General features: G+C 43.3%; 2 pseudogenes; both read right to left on the reverse strand.

Annotated features, from left to right (window-relative positions):
* The window catches only part of LOC139182028 (craniofacial development protein 2-like), a 55,016-nt pseudogene extending 47,606 nt beyond the window's left edge, over positions 1 to 7,410 (reverse strand).
* Positions 7,411 to 18,932: 11,522 nt separating this feature from the next.
* The window catches only part of LOC139182025 (craniofacial development protein 2 pseudogene), a 5,178-nt pseudogene continuing 2,248 nt past the window's right edge, over positions 18,933 to 21,862 (reverse strand).

A 21,862-nucleotide genomic window follows, 5' to 3' on the forward strand; every position in this document is an offset into this window, starting at 1 on the left:
CAGTCGAGGAAGGTGAAGAAAACAAGAAAACCAAACTGTTTTTTCTTTTTTTTTTATTTTTATTCTTCCAATTTTATTTTATTTTTAAACTTTACATAATTGTATTAGTTTTGCCAAATATCAAAATGAATCCGCCACAGGTATACATGTGTTCCCCATCCCGAACCCTCCTCCCTCCTCCCTCCCCATACCATCCCTCTGGGCCGTCCCAGTGCTCCAGCCCCAAGCATCCAGCATCATGCATCGAACCTGGACTGGTCCTGTGCACGTAAGAAACTGAATCAAAGCCGAAAAGGGTACCAAATATGAGGCAGAGTCAAAGAAGGAGGCAGAAACAAAGGAGAAGATAAGCTCAGCCACCCCAGAATGAGAGACCCTGGAGAAGTACAAGCTGGGCAGCCAGTAACTGAATAGAAAAGGTCAGACAGTTTAGAATTGTGTCTCCAGAGGTCTGCTGTCTTAGAAATGGCCAACCAGGAAACGACTGACTCTCACACTAACATAGTAAACTTATGGCTGCAAGTAAAATACACATCAAATGGTGAAAAGATGATATTTGTGTGTGTGTGAATTTTCTGATGGGAAGGGAGGGAAGGAAGCAAAGAGGTGGGCACCTGAGTGGGGAGAGATGTGGGGGTCCCAAGAGCTGAGGGAACAGATCCTCATGTCCCCAGTTAGCCAGAGAGTAGAGGTCTGGACTGGGTCAGGAGTCTGCACGGAAGATGGATAACCCTGCTTAGCAATTCATTTCATCGGCAAGTAGTAGTGGTGTGATGTTACTGCCATTGTTTGGGGTGTGGAATGACATTAGGGTCTAGATTGCCAAAACCTAGATGGAAAGAGGGTTAGCATGGGGATGGTGAATGGCATACTTCCCCTGAGTGAGGCAGGCAGAAATCACATCCTGGCCACTTAGATCATAACGGGCCCTGTTGCATCACTCACCTGTGCTGTCAGGTAAAGGTGCTCAGGAAGACAAAATGCAGATACAAGGAAAACCCAAAATTAGCACTCCCAGAGATTAAAATAATGTTTGGAGCAAACAGACCAAATATCAATTAGGCCACTGTTATCCTAAGAAATTGGTGGGAGCAGTGTGCTCCCAAGGGCAGGGCAGTGGAGGTGGCCCAATCCCAGTGCAAATGACACACAGGATCACCACACACAGATAATTTTTTTTGGGTGGGGGGCACCATGCAGGTTGTAGGATCTTAGTTCCCTGACCAGGGATTGAACCAGTTCCCCTTCTAGTGCAAGCATGGAGTCCTAACCACTGGACAGCCAGAGAAGTCAGGACAGACACTTTTGATACAAGTATTATTATAAGACTGTGTAAAAGCTGGTCTTATATTTATCACCATCCCCTAGTATTTCTAAATAACTATGGTCACAAAACATTCTTCCCTAATAAACTCTTTTGTTAATCCAAGTTCTACAAGTTTTCGTGGTTTAAAAAGAAGAGTATGGAATATTTAATTTGGTATTTACTTTCATTTTGAAGTGTTTAAATAGGTTCAAGGAGTAGTCAATCAAATATGGAGATATATAAGGCAGAGTCTCTACCAGAGGAATCCAGTGTGCCTTCAGAAAACATTTTAGAAACAATTAAAACAGAGTTTCACCATCAGCATCAAAAGAGTTGAGTTCAGATTTTAAGTCAATGCTGCGGTATCTTTTATCTGGACTGCAGCTCCCTAGTAAAATCTTTCTGGCACTTTAACTCCTGAGAGGCACAGTGGATGATTGAAAGTCAGTCACTGAATGTGATTTAAAATCATTAAAAGTGAAGGATACCTTGGGTTTGTTGTCCTTTCAAAGGAGGTGGGAGAACTATCAACCCTGCCTGCTGAAAATTAGTCAGTAAAAGCAGCTACCAGGATGATATGGACAGAGAGACCTTATGTCTACATATAGGTGGGTGCTGTGATTCCAGATCTGTATATATTATCACCATTTAACACTATCACACTTTAATGCCCTGTTGTAGGACTGACTGAAATACTTGCTGTTAGGGGAAGGTAACAGATTGCTAGGCCTGAAGAGCTAAAAGTGAAAGTTGCTCAGTCGTGTCCGACTGTTGGTGACCCCATGAACTATACAGTCCATGGAATTCTCCAGGCCAGAATACTGGAGTGGGTAGCCTTTCCTTACTCCAGGGGATCTTCCAAACCCAGGGATCAAACCCAGGTCTCCCACATTGAAGGTGGATTCTTCACCAGCTGAGCCACAAGGGAAGCCAAAGAATGCTAGAGTGGGTAGCTTATCCCTTCTCCAGCAGAGCTTCCCTACCCAGGAGTTGAACTAATGTCTCCAGCTTTGCAGGAGAATCTTTCCCAACTGAGCTATCAGCAAAATCCTGAGGTGGACCAAAAGTGGATGTTAGAGGGCCTTGTTTCCCTAAGTAGCGCTGGTATATATTTTAATATCCATGGACATACTGCCACTTTGGAGAAAATTGAGGATGCATAGAGTTTAAAAAGGATCCAAAGACTCTTAGGGTTAAAATAGAAAAACATAAATAATCAGTCAAGATTTGAAAAAGGGAATATCCAAGTAGATCAACAACAATAAATCAGTATAAGATGCTTGTAGCTCTCCTGGAAAAGAACAGTATATTGTGAATCAGACATGTCAAGTCCTATTGTAAAAGCTGTGTTTTATGGGGGTGGGGGATTTGCTCATTAGCACTCAGAAAGAGTAGGAGAAACTCTTTGTTCTTCCACTTATACAGGTTCCCTATGAATAGATTCCAACTGACCTTTCTAGCTGTGTCCTTAACAACCTCTATTGACTGATACAATGATTTCCCTAAGACCATCTACTTTCCTATATGCCTGTGTCCATCCTATCTTCTGTGCCTCAGAAACTGGCGATCATCTGAGGTCAGCCAAATGGTCACCTCCCAAGGAAATATTCTTAATCATTCTCTTGAGTATTAATTTTTCACATTCTCTAATCACTTGCTGTTCATTACATGCAGTTTGTAGGATAGATTTTTGAGTATGTATCTTATCAGAAATGCATGCCAGAGAGGTAAATCGATTAAAATAAAATTAAAAAAAAAGAAAAAGAAAACTAAACTAAACTAAAAAAAAAAAAAAAAAAAAAACTCCAAAAAAAAAAAAAAAAGAAATCAACAGTGTGGTGATATAAAATATTATCAGAAGTTGGATTATCTAAGACTTTAAGGGAGAGAAACATTCTCTTCTGCCAAGTTTGTCCAAGAATCTGTTTAAAAATATAGTATAAACCATAAACTAGAGAGTGGATCAGAAGTCATAGGAACTTCGAAGCTTATTTTATCAGTAGTCAAGAGGAACTCTATGTCTTTGTATTAAGACCACGCATTTGCATGACACCAAATGCAAAAGCCAAAGCAGTGCCCATGGAATCATGATAAGTGCACAATACTGCTTGCCCAGAGGCTTCTCTTGCTTGGCAGAGGTCAAGAGCAAGTCTATGTGCCTAGGGTCAGAACTCATCTGCCCAGGATCACATCCACGTATCAGCAGGAATCAAGTGGGAGTCCCCAACCTTTACATGCTCCTGGCCAAGTCTCTCATTCCAGTGCCTTTCCTATAGGCTTGTCACTCATTTCTGCCTTGAGATGATCATGATTAAATTTCACCTCACCATCTCCTCAATTAACCGCCATGGGCAACGAGAAATCTGAATGCAAAAGATTGAAATAGGACCCTTACCTTATACCACATATAAAACTAAACTCAGAGTTGTTAAAGATTTAAATGCAAGATCTGAAACTATAAATCAACTGGAAGAAAACAAACTGGAGAAGTTGTGAACATTGGTCTTAGAAGTGATTTTCTGTATGTTACACCAAAAACAGGCAACAAAAGCAAAAATAGAAAAGTAGGACTACTTCAAACGATTAAACTGCCTCCCCCAAAGAACATCAAAAACACATCTACATAGAAGACAAACTGATGATTACCAAATGGGAAGTTGGGGCGGAGGGGGGGATGAATTGGGAGTTGGGGATTAACACATATATACACACCACTATATATAAAATAGATAACCAACAAGGATCTACCACAAAACCACAGGCACCTCTGCTTGAAATTCTGTAAGAACATAAATGGAAAAAGAATTTGTAAAGAAATAGATATACGTAAGTGTGCCTGTGTAAGTTCAGTTGCTTCACATGTGCCCTACTCTTTGTGACCTTATGGACTGTAGCCTGCTAGATTCCTCTGTCCATGAGATTCTCCAGGCAAGAATACTGGAGTGGCCTGTCATGACCCTCTGAGCATATATTCCCAACCCAGGGATTGAACCCAAATCTCCTTCATTGCAGGGTGATTCTTTATCAACTGAGCCAAGTGGGAAGCCCACATACATGTATATGTAAAGCTGAATCTCTTTTATGTACATCTGAAACAACATGGTAAATCAAGTATCAGATCAGATCAGATCAGCCACTCAGTTGTGTCTGACTCTCTGAGACCCCATGAATTGCAGGACGCCAGGCCTCCGTGTCCATCACCAACTCCTGGAGTTCACTCAGACTCACCTCCATCGAATCAGTGAAGCCATCCAGCCATCTTATCCTCTGCCGTCCCCTTCTCCTCTTGCCCCCAATACCTCCCAGCATCAGAGTATTTTCCAATGAGTCATCTCTTTGCATGAGGTTTCCAAAGTACTGGAGTTTCAGCTTTAGCATCATTCCTTCCAAAGTAATCCCAGGGCTGATCTCCTTCAGAATGGTCTTGTTGGATCTCCTTGCAGTCCAAGGGACTCTCAAGAGTCTTCTCCAACACCACAGTTCAAAAGCATCAATTCTTCGGCGCTCAGCCTTCTTCACAGTCCAACTCTCACATCCCTACATGACCACAGGAAAAACCATAGCCTTGACTAGACGGACCTTTATTGGCAAAGTAATGTCTCTGCTTTTGAATATGCTGTCTAGGTTGGTCATTACTTTCCTTCTAAGGAGTAAGCGTCTTTAAATGTCATGGTTGCAGTCACCATCTGCAGTGATTTTGGAACCCAGAAAAATAAAGTCTGACACTGTTTCCCCATCTGTTTCCCATGAAGTGATGGGACCGGATGCCATGATCTTCGTTGTCTGAATGTTGAGCTTTAAGCCAACTTTTTCACTCTCCACTTTCACTTTCATCAAGAGGCTCTTTATTTCCTCTTCACTTTCTGCCATAAGGGTGCTATTATCTGCATATCTGAGGTTATTGATATTTCTCCCAGCAATCTTGATTCCAGCTTGTGTTTTTTCCAGTCCAGCATTTCTCATGATGTACTCTGCATAGAATTTAAATAAACAGGGTGACAATATACAGCCTTGCCGTACTCCTTTTCCTATTTGGAACCAGTCTGTTGTTCAATGTCCAGTTCTAACTGTTGCTTCCTGACCTGCATACAAATTTCTCAAGAGGCAGATCAGGTGGTATGGTATTCCCATCTCTTTCAGCATTTTCCACAGTTTATTGTGATCCACACAGTCAAAGGCATTGGCATAGTCAATAAAGCAGAAATAGATGTATTTCTAGAACTCTCTTGCTTTTTCCATGATCCAGCGGATGTTGGGAATTTGATCTCTGGTTCCTCTGCCTTTGCTGAAACCAGCTTGAACATCAGGAAGTTCACGGTTCACATATTGCTGAAGCCTGGCTTGGAGAATTTTGAGCATTACTTTACTAGCGTGTGAGATGAGTGCAATTGTGTGGTAGTTTGAGCATTCTTTGGTGTTGCCTTTCTTTGGGATTTGAAAGAAAACTGACCTTTTCCAGTCCTTTGGCCACTGCTGAGTTTTCCAAATGTGCTGCCATATTGAGTGCAGCACTTTCACAGCATCATCTTTCAGGATTTGGAATAGCTCGACTGGAATTCTATCACCTCCACTAGCTTTCTTCGTAGTGATGCTTTCTAAGGCCCACTTGACTTCACATTCCAGGATGTCTGGCTCTAGGTCAGTGATCACACCATCATGATTACCTGGGTCATGAAGATTGTTTTGTACAGTTCTTCTGTGTATTCTTGCCGCCCCTTCTTAATATCTTCTGCTTCTGTTAGGTCCATACCATTTCTGTCCTTTATCGAGCCCATCTTTGCATGTAATGTTCCCTTTGTATCTCTAATTTTCCTGAAGAGATGTCTAGTCTTTCCCATTCCATTGTTTTCCTCTATTTCTTTGCATTGATCACTGAGGAAGGCTTTCTTATCTCTTCTTGTTATTCTTTGGAACTTTGCATTCAGATGTTTATATCTTTCCTTTTCTCCTTTGCTTTTCACTTCTATTCTTTTCACAAGTATTTGTAAGGCCTCCCCAGACAGCCCTTTGCTTTTTGGCATTTTTTTTCCATGGGGATGGTCTTGATCCCTCTCTCCTGTACAATGTCACGAACCTCATTCCATAGTTAATCAGGCACTCTATCTTTCAAATCTAGGCCCTTAAATCTATTTCTCACTTCCACTGTATAATCAGAAGGGATTTGATTTAGGTCATACCTGAATGGTCTAGTAGTTTTCCCTACTTTCCTCAATTTAAATCTGAAATTGGCAATAAGGCTTCATGGTCTGAGCCACAGTCAGCTCCTGGTCTTGGTTTTGCTGACTGTATAGAGCTTCTCCATCTTTGGCTGCAAACAATATAATCAATCTGATTTCAGTGTTGGCCATCTGATGATGTCCATGTGTAGAGTCTTCTCTTGTGTTGTTGGAAGAGGGTGTTTGCTATGACCAGTGCATTTTCTTGGCAAAACTCTATTAGTCTTTGCCCTGCTTCATTCCATATTCCAAGGCCAAATTTTCCTGTTACTCCAGGTGTTTCTTGACTTCCTACTTTTGCATTCCAGTCCCCTATTATGAAAAGGACATTTTTTTGGGTGTTACTACTAAAAGGTCTTGTAGGTCGTCATAGAACCATTCAACTTCAGCTTCTTCAGTGTTACTGGTTGGGGCATAGACTTGGATTACTGTGATATTGAATGGTTTGCCTTGGAAACGAATTGAGATCATTCTTTCATTTTGCAGATTGCATCGAGCTACTGCATTTTGGACTGTTTTGTTGACCATGACGGCTACTCCATTTCTTCTGAGGGATTCCTACCTGCCGTAGTAGATAGAATGGTCATCTGAGTTAAATTTACCCATTCCAGTCCATTTTAGCTCACTCATTCCTAGAATGTTGACGTTCACTCTTGCCATCTCCTGTTTGACCACTTCCAATTTGCCTTGATTCATGGACTTAACATTGCAGGTTCCTAAGCTATATTGTTCTTTATAGCATTGGACCTTTCTTCTGTCACAAGTCACATCCACAACTGGGTATTGTTTTTGCTTTGGCTCAATGCCTTCATTCTTTCTGGAGTTATTTCTCCACCAATCTCCAGTAGCATATTGGGCACCTACTGACCTGGGGAGTTCCTCTTTCCCTGTCCTATCATTTTGCCTTTTCATCCTGTTCATGCGGATCTCAAGGCAAGAATACTGAAGTGGATTGCCCTTCCCTTCTCCAGTGGACCACATTCTGTCAGATCTCTCCACCATGACCCGCCCAACTTGGGAGGCCCCACAGGGCCTGGCTTAGTTTCATTGAGTTAGACAAGGCTGTGGTTCCAGTGTGATTAGACTGACTAGATTTCTGTGATTCTGGTTTCAGTGTGTCTGCCCTCTGATGCCGTCTTGCAACACCTACCATCTTACGTGGGTTTCTCTTACCTTGGACGTGGGGCATCTCTTCATGGCTGCTACAGCAAAGTGCAGCCACTGCTCCTTACCTTGGACGAGATATATCTCCTCACTGCCACCACTCCTGACCTTGAACGTGCAGTAGCTCCTCTAGTCCCTCCTGTGCCCATGCAGCCACCACTCCATGGACGTGTGGTATCAGTCCTGATTATTCACTAGAAGCACTGACTATGAAGCTGCAACTCCAGTACTTTGTCCACCTGATGCAAAGAACTGTCTCATTGGAAAAGATCCTGAATCTAGGAAGAAATGAAGGCCAAGGAGAAGGGGATGAGAGAGGATGAGATGGTTGAATGGCATAGGGGATTTGATGGACTTGAATGTCAGGAAGCTCTGGGAGTTGGTGATGGACACGGAATCCTGGTGTGCTGCAGGCCATGAGGTTGCACACAGTCGGACACAACTGAACAAATGAAATGAACAGATTGCAATAGGGAGAAGGCTTTGAACACAAGTTCTTAACGTGTCTCAAAATGGAACAGAAAAAGATATTTCATTAACATGGAAGATAAGGAGGGTGCGCAGCAACTATGTGTGCGTTTGTAAGTTTGTGTGTGTGTGTGTGTGTGATGGGGAAAAAGGTGGGGCTGGATGAACAGACAGCATGATGGAGTAGTTTGACAGGAAGTGTTTCTTTCTGTAGTGACCTGACTCTTACAAAGAGCTGTTAAAGGAGTCAGAAATGTCTGACTCTTAGTGCTTGCTCAAGTGTGGGGGAAAGCTGAAGTTCAGAGGAGAGAAGCATGGCTAACGTTTAGCCAAGCCTAGTCAGTGGGTATGTTATGGATGACTGTGAGCACTTGGCCAGTCTCTGCTGTTGTTTAAGAGAGGCCAAGGCAGCTCTTGGACAGTATGGTTGTTATCAAAATTACAAATTCATATTCTTGATGCAGAATGAGGCCCATCAAAACTAAATGTTAGAGTTTGGAACAGGGAAAGGTTTATTACAGATTCATACAAGGATGTGGGTGACTCTTGCCCTAAGAACCCAAAGTTACTGAACGTTTTCAGTTAAGTACATATAAAAGCAAATGTCAGGGAGAGCTGTGGTAAGTTGTTACAGATGTCTTGGTGTCACATCCTTTGTGCTTCAAGTTAGGTCATGGTCAGGTAATACTGTTCCTATATATGAATGTTATTTTCTGTCATTCTTGCCCTGTCAAAAGAGGGCAAAGTCTCAAGGCACAACTTTCACCTTGAAGTGTCCCATCCTGGATAAGCAGAAACAGATCTCATTTGGCAGCTCCCTGAGGGCAAGGTTCCCACATTCTGCCCAGCTATCATTCTTGATGGAACCAGGCACCCAACTCAATAGATCCTGTCTCCTCAGGCTGTCCAAGTGAGGAGACCAGTTCTCAGAGACTGAGGCCCAGGAAGATGGCCACTGCTAGTGGGTTCAGACACAGGGATGGGGGAGAGGTTCACCGCTCCTCAAGGCCTGGGCCAAGGTTACTGGAGGGCCTTAGTGAGGGCTCTGGAGCACTATAGGATGTCGTCCCCAGTCTATTCCCTGGGACCTCCAGCTCACCCACTGGCCCAAGGGTGGCTTATCTCCAGGCCCTTCTAAAAAATGCCTGAATCTGCCTCTTCTCTCATGTTCCAACTGATGACCACCACACCACCCTTCCTTAATCACTTCCCAAATACTCCCTTCTTGACAGTAACTGGGGGGCAGGGCCCACTGTGGTGCTGATCAATAGCTGAGCAGGACAACGAATGGTCACTCATTGACAGTTGGCTGCTTGTGAATGGGGCCATCTGAGGCACCAAGTAAGGCTGAGCAACACCTGTTGCCTAGGAACAGGGTGGGTTGAAATGAAGCACATCAATGGCTAACTGCATAGGGCTGTGCTCACTGTGCTCTGTTACATTGTTAATAGAGTAAGAATCATTGTGAGGTTAAGGTTTGTCAAAGTAGTTCTCAATGTTGGCTGGCTTTGACATTGTTGTTGGCTTTGAAATATTAGCTATAATATATGCGGCACATGCAATCATGTGGCAGGTGCTAGAGGGGCCTATAGATAAGCACTGCTGACTGACATGCCTGTGAATACAATGAAAAGAATGATGTACAAAATTAAACAAGCATGTGAAATCAAAATCTTCGGTGGGAAAGGAGTCAGTCAAAAAGATTAAAGCACACTGGACCCAACGTATCCTTATGGAACAGAGCAGCATGAGCACAGCCATTAGCAGGTAGCCATTGCTTTGTCATATTACTCCACATCCTGATACTAAGAAACAGGTCTTGCCCAGCAATTGGACAGTGCATCGCTCGGCCCTGCCACTAAGCAACCAACTATCAGTGAGATACCTACTGATACTTTTCCTGCTCAGCTATTGGTCAGCTCCACATTGGGCCCTACCTGATGATAACTGTCAATGAGAGACCATTGGGGAAGTGATTCAGTCAAGAGACAGTGGTGCATTGGTCATCTAACTCTTGCCTTTGGCACCTTAATTTTTTTTTTCCTAATCGGAAATGTATTTCTGGTATCTGGGGCAAGTTGAGTTTCCCTACTCAATATGAGAGTTGAAATGTCCCCAACAATATTATTGGAGGAGACATTCATGACTGTCTTTGCTCTGATGTATAAATTTATGGAGACGGTGTATAGACCTTGCGGCAACAGACTGAGGATTCACCAAGTCTTGGAGTCTCTAAACCTCATTGGAGTAGCAAAAACATCCAACCTGTTCTTAATTACCTTTTTCTATGTTAAGTGCTTGCTCTTAAGTTCCTTAAGCCCCTCAAGAACCTCCACTATGAAGAGGGTGGTCGAAAGATGAAATGACTAGACAACTCTGAGGAACAGATTTGGAGTGAAAAGTGTTTGGTAGAGATTCATACAGGGATGGAAGAGGCAGGACTGTTGAAGGGGGACATATAAGTCAAAGAATAAAGGAAACTGAAGGAAAGTCTGAGGGTCATGAGAAGAAACACCATGCCCCTGAATCACCCCTCCCCAGAATCGGACACACAGAGGTGTCAGGGGTGAGAAAGTTGTATCATGGCCTCCCTCAGTACCCACTAACCCATGTTGATGGGCACAGTGGTACATTGTGATGTCTAAGAGCACAAAGCCACCATTGGCTGGGGGAGTGCCTAGCTGACCAATCAGATTGAACCGTGTGGCTCCTCATTGTCCTGAGAAGGTATATATAGGGAGGTCAGAGGCAGAGATTCTGGGTTATGCCATTTCATGCTATCATCATAAGGTAACCAGGAACTCACGGCAGCCAAGAAGAGTTCCAATGTGGTGTGCTCCAAGGGTGAAAGGACGAAAGAAGACCCTTTGTCTACGGAGATACAGAGGCAGTGTGAAGGTAAGATGATTTCATCTATGCTCCCCACATTCTCCATTGACTTTGCCGCCCAAGACCTCTACACTGCCCTTGCCTGCCACAAAAGCCCTCATCAGCCCACATCCCGTTTCATGAAATCTCCCTTCCAACTCAGATGTTATACCCTTTCCTCAAAACCAATACCCTTCTCTTGTCTTTCACGGCATGGAATATAACCATGAGGGTCAGAAGACCTCTAAAAGGAACCTTGAGAAAGAAAATCCGATCATATGCCACTCAGTTGAAGAAGGTGAAGAAAACTAGAAAACCAAACTGTTTTTTTCTCTTCCTGTGCACCTAAGAAACTGAATCAAAGCCGAAAAGGGTACCAAAATATGAGGCAGAGTCAAAGAAGGAGGCAGAATCAAAAGAGAAGGTAAGCTCAGCCACCCCAGAAGGAGAGACCCTGGAGAAGTACAAGCTGGGCAGCCAGTAACTGAATAGAAAAGGTCAGACAGTTTAGAATTGCATCTCCAGAGGTCTGCTTTCTTAGAAATGGCCAACCAGGAAAAGACTGACTCTCACACTAACATAGTAAACTGATGGCTGCGATTAAAATACACATCAAATGGTGAAAAGATGATATTTGTGTGTGTGTGAATTTTCTGATGGGAAGGGAGGGAAGGAAGTAAAGAGGTAGGCACCTGAGTCGGGAGGGATGTGTGGTCCCAAGAGCTGAGGGAACAGACCCTCAGATTCCCAGTTAGCCACAGAGTAGAGGTCTCGACTGGGTCAGGAGTCTGCACGGAATGTGAATAACCCTGCTTAACAATAGATCTCAGGGGCAAGGAATAGTGGTGCGGTGTTACTGCCATTGTTTGGGGTGTGGAGTGACATTAGGGATTAGATTGCCAGAACCCAGATGGGAAGAGGGCTTCACATGGGGATGGTGAATGTCATACTTCCCCTGAGTGAGGCAGGCAGAAATCACCTCCTGACCAATTACGTCTTAACGGGCTTTGTGGCATCACTCACCTATGCTGTCAACTAAAGTGCTCAGGAGGCACAAAATGCTTATAAAACTAAAACCCAGAATTAGCACCTCCAAAGATTAAAATAATGTTTGGAGGGATCAGATCAAATATCAATTAGGCCACTGTTATCTAAGAAATTTGTGGGAGCAATGTGTTACCAAGGGCAGGGCAGTGAAGGTGGCCCAGTCCTAGTGCAGATGACTAACAGGATCACGACACACAGATACTGTTTTTGGGTGGGGTGCACCATGCAGTTTGTGGGATCATAGTTCCCTGACCAGGGATTGAACTGGTTCCCCTTTTAGTGAAAGAATGGAGTCCTAACCACTGGACAGCCAGAGAAGTCAGGACAGAGACTTTTGATAAAAGTATTAGTAGAAGACTTTGTAAAAGCTGGTCTTATATTTATCACCATCCCCTAGTATTTCTAAATAACTACAGTCATAAAACATTCTTCCCCAATAAACTCTTGTTAATCCAAGTTCTACAAGTTTTTGTGGTTTAAAAAGTAGAGTATCGAATATTTAATTTGGTGTTAACTTTAATTTTGAAGTGTTTGAAAGTTTCAAGGAGTAGTCAATCAAATATGGAGATATATAAGGCAGAGTCTCTACCAGAGGAATCACGTGTGTTTTCAGAAAGCATATTAGAAACAACTAAAACAGAGTTTCACCATCAGCATCAAAAGAGTTGAGTTCAGATTTTAAGTCAATGCTGTGGTATCTTTAATCTGGACTGCAGCTCCCTAGTAAAATCTTTCTGGCACTTTAACTCCTGAGAGACGCAGTTGATGATTCAAAGTCAGTCACTGAATGTGATTTAAAATCATTAAGAGTGAAGGATACCCTGGGTTTGTTGTCCTTTCAAAGGAAGTGGGAGAACTATCAATCATGCCTGTGAAAATTAGTAAATTAAGTGGCTACCAGGATGGTATGGACAGAAAGACATTATATGTGGGTGCTGTGATTCCAGATCTGTATATATTATCACCATTTAACACTATCACACTTTAATGACCTGTTGCAGGACTGACTGAAATACTTGCTGTTAGGGGAAGGTAACAGGTTGCTAGGTCTGAAGAACTGAAAGTGAAAGTTGCTCAGTCATGTCCGACGGTTGGTGACCCCATGGACTATACAGTCCATGGAATTCTCCAAGCCAGAATACTGGAGTGGTAGCCTTTCATTACTCCAGGGGATCTTCCCAACCCAGGGATCAAGCCCAGACATCTCACACTGAAGGCAGAATCTTCACCAGCTGAGCCACAAGGGAAGCCAAAGAATGCTAGAGTGGGTAGCTTATCCCTTCTCCAGCAGAGCTTCCCTACCCAGGAATTGAACTGATGTCTAGAGTTTTGCAGGCGGAATCTTTCCCAACTGTGCTATCAGGAACATCTTGAGGTGGACCAAAAGTGGATGTTAGAGAGCCTTGTTTCCCTAAAGTAGCACTGGTATATATTTTAATATCCGTGGATATACTGCCACCTTGCAGAAAGAATTGAGGTTGCATAGAGTTTAAAAAGGATCCAAAGACTCTTAGGATTAAAAGAGAAAAACATAAACACAAAGTCATGAGTTGAGAAAGGGTATATCCATTTAGATCAACAGCAATAAATCAATATCAGACACCTGTAGCTCGACTGGAAAAGGACAGTATATTGTGATTCAAACATGACAAGTCCTATTGCAAACGCTGTGTTTTATGGGGGGTGGGGGATTTGCTCATTAGCACTCACAAAGAGTAGTAGAAACTCTTTATACTTCCAATTATAAACGTTCACTATGAATAGATTCCAACTGACATCTCTAGCTGTGGCCATAACAACCTCTATTGACTGATACAATGATTTCCCTAAGACCTTCTACTTTCCTCTATGCTTGTGTCCATCCTATCTTCTGTGACTCAGAAACTAGCAACCATCTGAGGCCAGTCTAATGGTCAGCTCCCAAGGAAATGTACTTAATCATTCTCTTGTGTATTAATATTTTCACGTTCTCTAATCATTTGCAGTTCATTACATGCAGTTTGTAGGATAGATTTTTGAGCATGTATCTTATAAGAAATGCATGCCAGAGAGGTAAACGGATTAGAAATCAACAGTGTGGTGATATAAAATATTATCAGAAGTTGGATTATCTAAGACTGTAAGGGAGAGAATCACTCTCTTCTGCCAAGTATATCCAAGAATCTGTTTGAAAATATAGTAAAAACCATAAACTAGAAAGTGGATCAGAAGTCAAAGGAACTTAAATGAGAAGCTTATTTTATCAGTCATCAAGAGGAACGCTATGTCTTTGTAATACGACCACCCATTTGCATGACACCAAATGCAAAAGCCAAAGCAGCGCCCATGGACTCACGATGAGTGCACAATACTGCTGGCCCAGAGGTTTCCCTTGATCGGCAGAGGTCAAGAACATGTCTATGTGCCTAGAGTCAGAACGCATCTGCCCAGGATCACATCCACGTATCAGTGGGAATCAAGTGGGAATCCCCAAACTTTACATTCTCCTGGCCAAGTCCCTCACTCCAGTGTCTTTCCTACAGGCTTGTCACTCATTACTGCCTTGAGATGATCATGATTAAGTTTCACCTCACCATCTCTTCAATTAACTGCCATGGGCAACCAGAAATCTCAATGCAAGAGACTGAAAGAAGACCCTTACCTTATACCACATAAAAAACTAAACTCAGAGTGGATTAAATATTTAAATGCAAGATTTGAAATTATACATCAACTAGAAGAAAACATCCTGGAGAAGTTGTAAACATTGATCTTAGAAGTGATTTTATGTATGTGACACCAAAAGCATAGGCAACAAAAGCAAAAATAGAAAAGTAGGACGACTTCAAATGATTAAACTGCCTCCCCCAAAGAACATCAAAAACACATCTACATAGAGCCAAGCTGAAGGTTACCAAATGGCAAGTTGGGGCGGGGGGAGGAATTGGGAGTTGGGGATTAACATATATATAGACACCAGTATATATAAAATAGATAACCACAAGGACCTACTACAAAACCACAGGCAACTCTGCTAGAAATTCTGTAACAACATAAATGGAAAAAGAGTTTGTAAAGGAATAGATATATGTATGTGTGCCTGTGCACGCTCAGTTGATTCGATGTGCCCTACTCTTTGTGACCCTATGGACTGTAGCCTGCTAGGTTCATCTGTCCATGAGATTCTCCAGGCAAGAATACTGGAGAAGCTCATCATTTTCCTCTGAGCATATGTTCCCAACCCAGAGATTGAACCCAAATCTCCTTCATTGCAGGGTAATTCTTTAACAACTGAGCCAAGTGGGAAGCCCAAATAAATGTATTTGTAAAGCTGAATCATTTTGCTGTACACCTGAAATGCAACATGGTATACTCGAATGAATAGAAATAAAAAGAATCCATTAACATGTAGAACAATTAGCTCAAAAAACTAATTGGAAAATGCAGAAAGATTCCCAAACTTATTCTCAAAGAAAGATCCACAGGGAACATGGTATGAAGGGAAAAGGATGATTCAAGTCCTGACATGTGCCCGTGGGAGAGGACTCAGAATATAAGGGAAATTACATGGTTGGAGATATGCCCTGGGTGTGAGTGGTTCGAGCCATATATTGGACACACAAGTCCTGGGGTCTGACACAGGGAAGAGAAACACCCTTACATGGTTGCAGGGCTATGTGGACTAACAGGAGGTCTGTGGGAAGCCCGGACTCACCCCTCCAGAAGCATGTGCTCAGGGGCTTGCTCCCAAGCCACAATGAAGAGGACAGATGGAGACTGCATTTGTGGATGCCTGTTTTCCCAACAACTGCCCACTCTTACACATGCCCTGCTTACTCCATGTGGCCGATCTGCATTGGAGCAGGGGCTGCCATGACCAGGCAGACAGCTGGGATGTGGGAAACAGAGGTGCATGTGGCCCAGGGCAGCAAGCGGGTGGAAGAGCCGGGGTCATGCCCATGGAGGCCACTTACATAGGCAGCGTATCAGGAGAAGACCTGATCTCTGATGGAGGCGAGAATGCCACAGCAGATGACCCAGTATGTGCCCAGAGCCCATGAGGGCCTCACTGCCCAATTGCACCCCTCTTCAACAAGGCAGGGATAGCAGACGGTGGGGGAAGTGATCAGCTGTGAGGGACCAAGAGGTAAGACCAGAAAGTATGTTTAAGCAGGGCAGAAGATGCTGATGGTGATGGCACAGATGGCATATGTTGGAGGTAGCCTGGATCTCTGTAAGCAGCCAGCCTGGAGATTTGCTCCTTTTGTATTTTTCTAACCAGAACATGCTCCTGTTGGCCCTCTGTGGGAAGGGTTGCAGTGCTGGAAGAGGGGAGCGTACATACTTGAGGGAACACAGCCAGATCTGGCCTGACATTCAGGGCTTCTGCTCCAGAAACTTGGGATCCCACCCTGCCCCCAATAGGACAGTGAAAGCCACTGAGGAAAAGGAAGTCTCTGCCTCACATCTTGCTTCAGACTTGGTACCACTGTACTTCCGAGCCATAGGTGCTGGCACACCCTAAGGAGAGATGTGACTTGTGGTCCATCAAATCCAGCCCCAACCCCACCCCCACCCCCCACTGACTATGGTACAGACTGTACAGTGATGCTCCCCTATAGGATCACCCCTTCAAGATCATAATAAATAATTGATGCACTTAAATTCAGAGAGGCAGATACAAATGGGAAGACAGAAGGACTGGTGTCCACTGAAAGACTGAGAGGAAGTCAGTTCAGTTTGTCAGTCGTGTCTGATTCTTTGTGACACCATGAACCGCAGCACACCAGGCCTCCCTGTCCATCACCAACTCGCGGAGTCCACCCAAACCCATGTCCATTGAGTTGGTGATGCCATCTAAACATCTCTTCCTCAGTCGTCCCCTTCTCCTCCTGCCCTCAATATTTCCCAGCATCAGGGTCTTTACCAATGAGTCAGCTCTTTGCATCAGGTGGCCAAAATATTGGAGTTTCAGTTTCAACATCAGTCTTTCCAAAGAACACTCAGGACTGGTATCCTTTAGGATGGACTGGTTGTATCTCCTTGCAGTCCAAGGGACTCTCAAGAATCTTCTCCAACATCACAGTTAAAAGCATCAATTGTTTGGCGCTCAGCTTTTTTATAGTCCAACTTTCAATCCATAGCTGACCACTGGAAAAACCATAGCCTTGACTAGACAGACCTTTGTTGCCAAAGTAATATCTCTGCTTTTTACTTTTAATATAAATATATTTATTTTAATGGGAGGTTAATTGCTTTACATATGGTATTGGTTTTGCCATACATCAGCATGAACCTGCCACAGGTGTACATGTGTTTCCCATCCTGTACCCTTCTCCCACCTCCCTCCCCGTACCATCCCTCTGGGTCACCCCCGTGCACCAGCCCCAAGCATCCTGTATCATGCATCAAACCTTGACTGGCGATTCATTTCATATATGATATTAACTTCTTTCAATGCCATTCTCCCAAATCACACCACCCTCTCCAACAGACTCTCTTTTTTTAATATGCTGTCTAGGTTAGTCATAACTCTACTTCCAAGGAGTAAGCTTCCTTTAATTTCATGCCTGCAGTCACCATCTGCAGTGATTTTGCAGCTCAGAAAAATAAAGTCTGACACTGTTTCCACTGTTTCCCCATCTACTTCCCATGAAGTGATGGGACCAGATGCCATGATCTTTGCTTTCTGAATGTTCAGCTTTAAGCCAACTTTTTCACTCTCTTCTTTCACTTTCATCAAGAGGCTCTTTAGTTGTTCTTCACTTTCTGTCAAAACAGTTGTGTCATCTGCATATCTGAGCTTATTGATATTTCTCCCGGTAATCTTGATTCCAGCTTGTGCTTCCTCCAGCCCAGAGTTTCTCATGATGCACTCTGCATAGAAATTACATAAGCAGAGTGACAATATACAGCCTTGATATACTCTTTTTCCTACTTGAAACCAGTCTGTTGTTTCATGTCCAGTTCTATCTGTTTCTTCCTGACCTGCATAGAGGTTTCTCAAGAGGCAGGTCAGGTGGTCTGGTATTCCCATCTTTTATGGAATATTCCACAGTTTACTGTGATTCACACAGTCAAAGGCTTTGGCATAGTCAATAAAGCAGAAATAGATATTTTTATGGAACTCTCTTGCTTTTTCCATGATCCAGCGGATGTTGGCAATTTGATCTCTGATTCCGCTACCTTTTCTATAACCACCTTGAAAATCTTGAAGTTCATGATTTACATATTGCTGAAGCCTGCTTTGGAGAATTTTAAGAATTACTTTACTGGCATGTGAGATGAGTGCAATTGTGAGGTAGTTTGAGACTTCTTTGGCTTTGCCTTTATAGGGGATTGGAGTGAAAATTAACCTTTTCCAGCCCTGTGGCCACTGCAGAGTTTTCCAAATTACCTCGCGTTTTGAGTGCAGCACTTTCACTGCATCATATTTCAGGATTTGAAATAGCTCAACTGGAGTTCCATCACTGCCACTAACCTTATTGATAGTGATGCTTTCTAAGGCCCACTTGACTTCACATTCCAGGATGTCTGGCCCTAGGTGTGTGATCACACCATCATGATTATCTGGGTCATGAAGTCTTTTTTGTCCAGTTCTTCTGGGTATACTTATCACCTCTTCTTAATATCTTCTGCTACTGTTAGGTCCATACAATTTCGGTCCTTTATCGAGCCCATCTTTGCATGAAATGTTCCCTTGGTATATCGAATTTTCTTGAAGAGATGTCTAGTCTTTCCTATTCCATTGTTTTCCTCTATTTCATTTCATTGATCACTGAGGAAGGCTTTCTTATCTCTTCTTGCTATTCTTTGGAACTCTGCATTCAGATTCTTATATCTTTCCTTTTCTCCTGTGCTTTTCGCTTCTCTTCTTTTCACAACTATTTGTAAGGCCTCCCCAGACAGCCCTTTTGCTTTTTGGCCTTTCTTTTCACGAGGATGGTCTTGATCCCTGTCTCCTGTACAATGTCATGAACCTCCGTCCATAGTTCATCAGGCACTCTATCTGTCAGGTCTAGTCCCTTAAATCTATTTCTCACTTCCACTGTATAATCATAAGGAATTGGATTTACATCATACCTAATTGGTCTAGTGGTTTTCCCTACTTTCTTCAATTTAAATTTGAATTTGGCAATAAGGAGCTCATGATCTGAGCCACAGTCAGCTCCCAGTCTTGTTTGGCTGACTGTATAGAGCTTCTCCATCTTTGGCTGCAAATGACATAATCAATCTGATTTCAGTGTTGACCATCTGGTGATGTTCATCTGTAGAGTCTTTTCTTGTGTTGTTGGAAGAGGGTGTTTGCTATGACCAGTGTGTTCTTTTTGCAAAACTCTATTAGTCTTTGCCCTGCTTGATTCCATACTCCAGAGCCAAATTTTCCTGTTACTCCAGGTGTTTCTTGACTTCTTACTTTTGCATTGCAGTCCACTATAATGCAAAGGACATCTTTTTTGGGTGATAGTTCTAAAAGGTCTTGTCAGTCTTCATAAACCATTCAACTTCAGCTTCTTCATTGTTACTTGCTGGGGCATAGGCTTGGAATACTGTGATATTGCATGGTTTGCCTTGGAAACGAACAGAGATCATTCTATAGTTTTTGAGATTGCATCCAGCTACTGCATTTTGGACTCTTTTTTTGACCATGATGGCTACCCCATTTTTTCTGAGGGATTCCTGCCTTGCATAGTAGATAGAATGGTCATGTGAGTTAAATTCATCCATTCCAGTCCATTTTAGTTCACTGATTCCTAGAATGTTGACGTTCACTCTTGACATCTCCTGTTTGACCACTTCCAATTTGCCTTGATTCATGGACTTAACATTCCAGGTTCCTATGCTATATTGCTCTTTATAGCATTGGACCTTTCTTCTGTCACCAGTCACATCCACAACTGGGTATTGTTTTTGCTTTGGCTCAATCCCTTCATCCTTTCTGGAGTTATTTCACCACCAATCTCCAGTAGCATATTGGGCACCTACTGACCTGGGAAGTTCCTCTTTCAGTATCCTATCATTTTGCCTTTTCATACTCTTCATGCGGATCACAAGGCAACAAAACTGAAGAGGTTTGCCTTTCCTTCTCCAGTGGACCACATTCTGTCAGACCTATGCAGCATGACCCGACCAACTTGGGAGGCCCCACAGGGCCTGGCTTAATTTCATTGAGTTAGACAAGGCTGTGGTTCTAGTGTGATTAATTTGACTAGATTTCAGTCATTATGGTTTCAGTTTATCTGCCCTCTGAAGCTGTCTTGCAACACCTACTGTCTTATGTGGGTTTCGGTTATCTTGGACGTGGGGTACCTCTTCATGGCTGCTCCAGCAAAGTGCAGCCACTTCTCCATACCTTGGACAAGGTATATCTCCTCACTGCCACCACTCCTGAACTAGACGTGAAGTAGCTCCTCTAGTCCCTCCTGTGCCCATGCAGCCACCACTCCATGGACGTGTGGTATCAGTCCTGATTATTCACTAGAAGGACTGACGCTGAAGCTGCAACTCCAGTACTTTGTCCACCTGATGCTAAGAACTGTCTCATTGGAAAAGATCCTGACACTATGAAGAAATTAAGGCCAAGGGGAAGGGAATGAGAGAGGATGAGATTGTTGGATGGCATCGGCGATTTGATGGACTTGAGTTTCAGCAAGCTCTGGGAGTTGGTGATGAACAAGGAATCCTGGTGCGCTGCAGTCCATGGGGTTGCACACAGTCGGACACAACTGAACAAATGAAATGAACTGATTGCAATGGAGAGAATGCTTTGAAGACAAGTTACTAACGTGTCTCAAAATGGAACAGAAAAAGATATTTTGTTAACATGGAAGTTAAGGAGGGTGTGCAGGAACTATGTGTGTGCGTGAAAGTTTGTGTATGTGTGCGTGTGTGTGTGTGGATGTGTGTGTGTGTGTGTGTGTGTGAGAGAGAGAGAGATGGTGCAAGATGTGGGATGGATGAACAGACCACATGATGGAGCAGTTTTACAGGAAGTGTTTCTTTCTGTAGTGAGCTGATTCTTAGAAGGGAGCTGTTAAAGGAGTCAGAAATGTCTGACTCTTAGCACTTGCTCAAGCGTGGGGGAAAGCTCAAGTTCAGAGAAGAGAAGTATGGCTAAAGTTTAGGAAGCCTAGTCAGTGGGTATGTTATGGATGACTGTGAGCTCTTGGCCAGTCTCTGCTGTTGTTTAAGAGAGGCCAAGTTGGCCCTTGGACAGAATGGTTGTTATCAAAATTGCAATTCCATGTGCTTGATGCAGAATGAGGCCCATCAAAACTAAATGTTTACAGTTTGGAACAGGGAAAGGTTTATTACAGATTCATACAAGGATGTGGGTGGCTCTTGCCCTAAGAACCCAAAGTTACTGAATGTTTTCAGTTAAGTACATGTAAAAGCAAATGTCAGAGAGAGCTGTGGTAAGTTGTTACAGATGTCTTGGTGTCACATCCTTTGTGCTTCAAGTTAGGTCATGGTCAGGTAATACTGTTCCTATATATTTCTACCAGATGAATGTTATTTTCTATCATTCTTGCCCTGTCAAGAGAGGGCAAAGTCTCAGGGCACAATTTTCACCTTGACATGTCCCATCCTGGATAAGCAGAAACAGATCTCATTTGGCAGCTCCTTCAGGGCAAGGTTCCCACATTCTTCCCAGCTCTCATCCTTGATGGAGCCAGGCACCCAACCCAATAGGCCCTGTCTCCTCAGGCTGTCCAAGTGAGGAGACCAGTTCTCAGAGACTGAGGCCCAGGAAGATGGCCACTGCTAGCAGGTTGCAGAGATTGGGATGGGGGAGAGGTTCACCACTCCTCAA

Source organism: Bos indicus, unplaced genomic scaffold (assembly GCF_029378745.1).
Source record: "Bos indicus isolate NIAB-ARS_2022 breed Sahiwal x Tharparkar unplaced genomic scaffold, NIAB-ARS_B.indTharparkar_mat_pri_1.0 scaffold_63, whole genome shotgun sequence".
In the NCBI taxonomy this organism is placed as follows: domain Eukaryota; kingdom Metazoa; phylum Chordata; class Mammalia; order Artiodactyla; family Bovidae; genus Bos; species Bos indicus.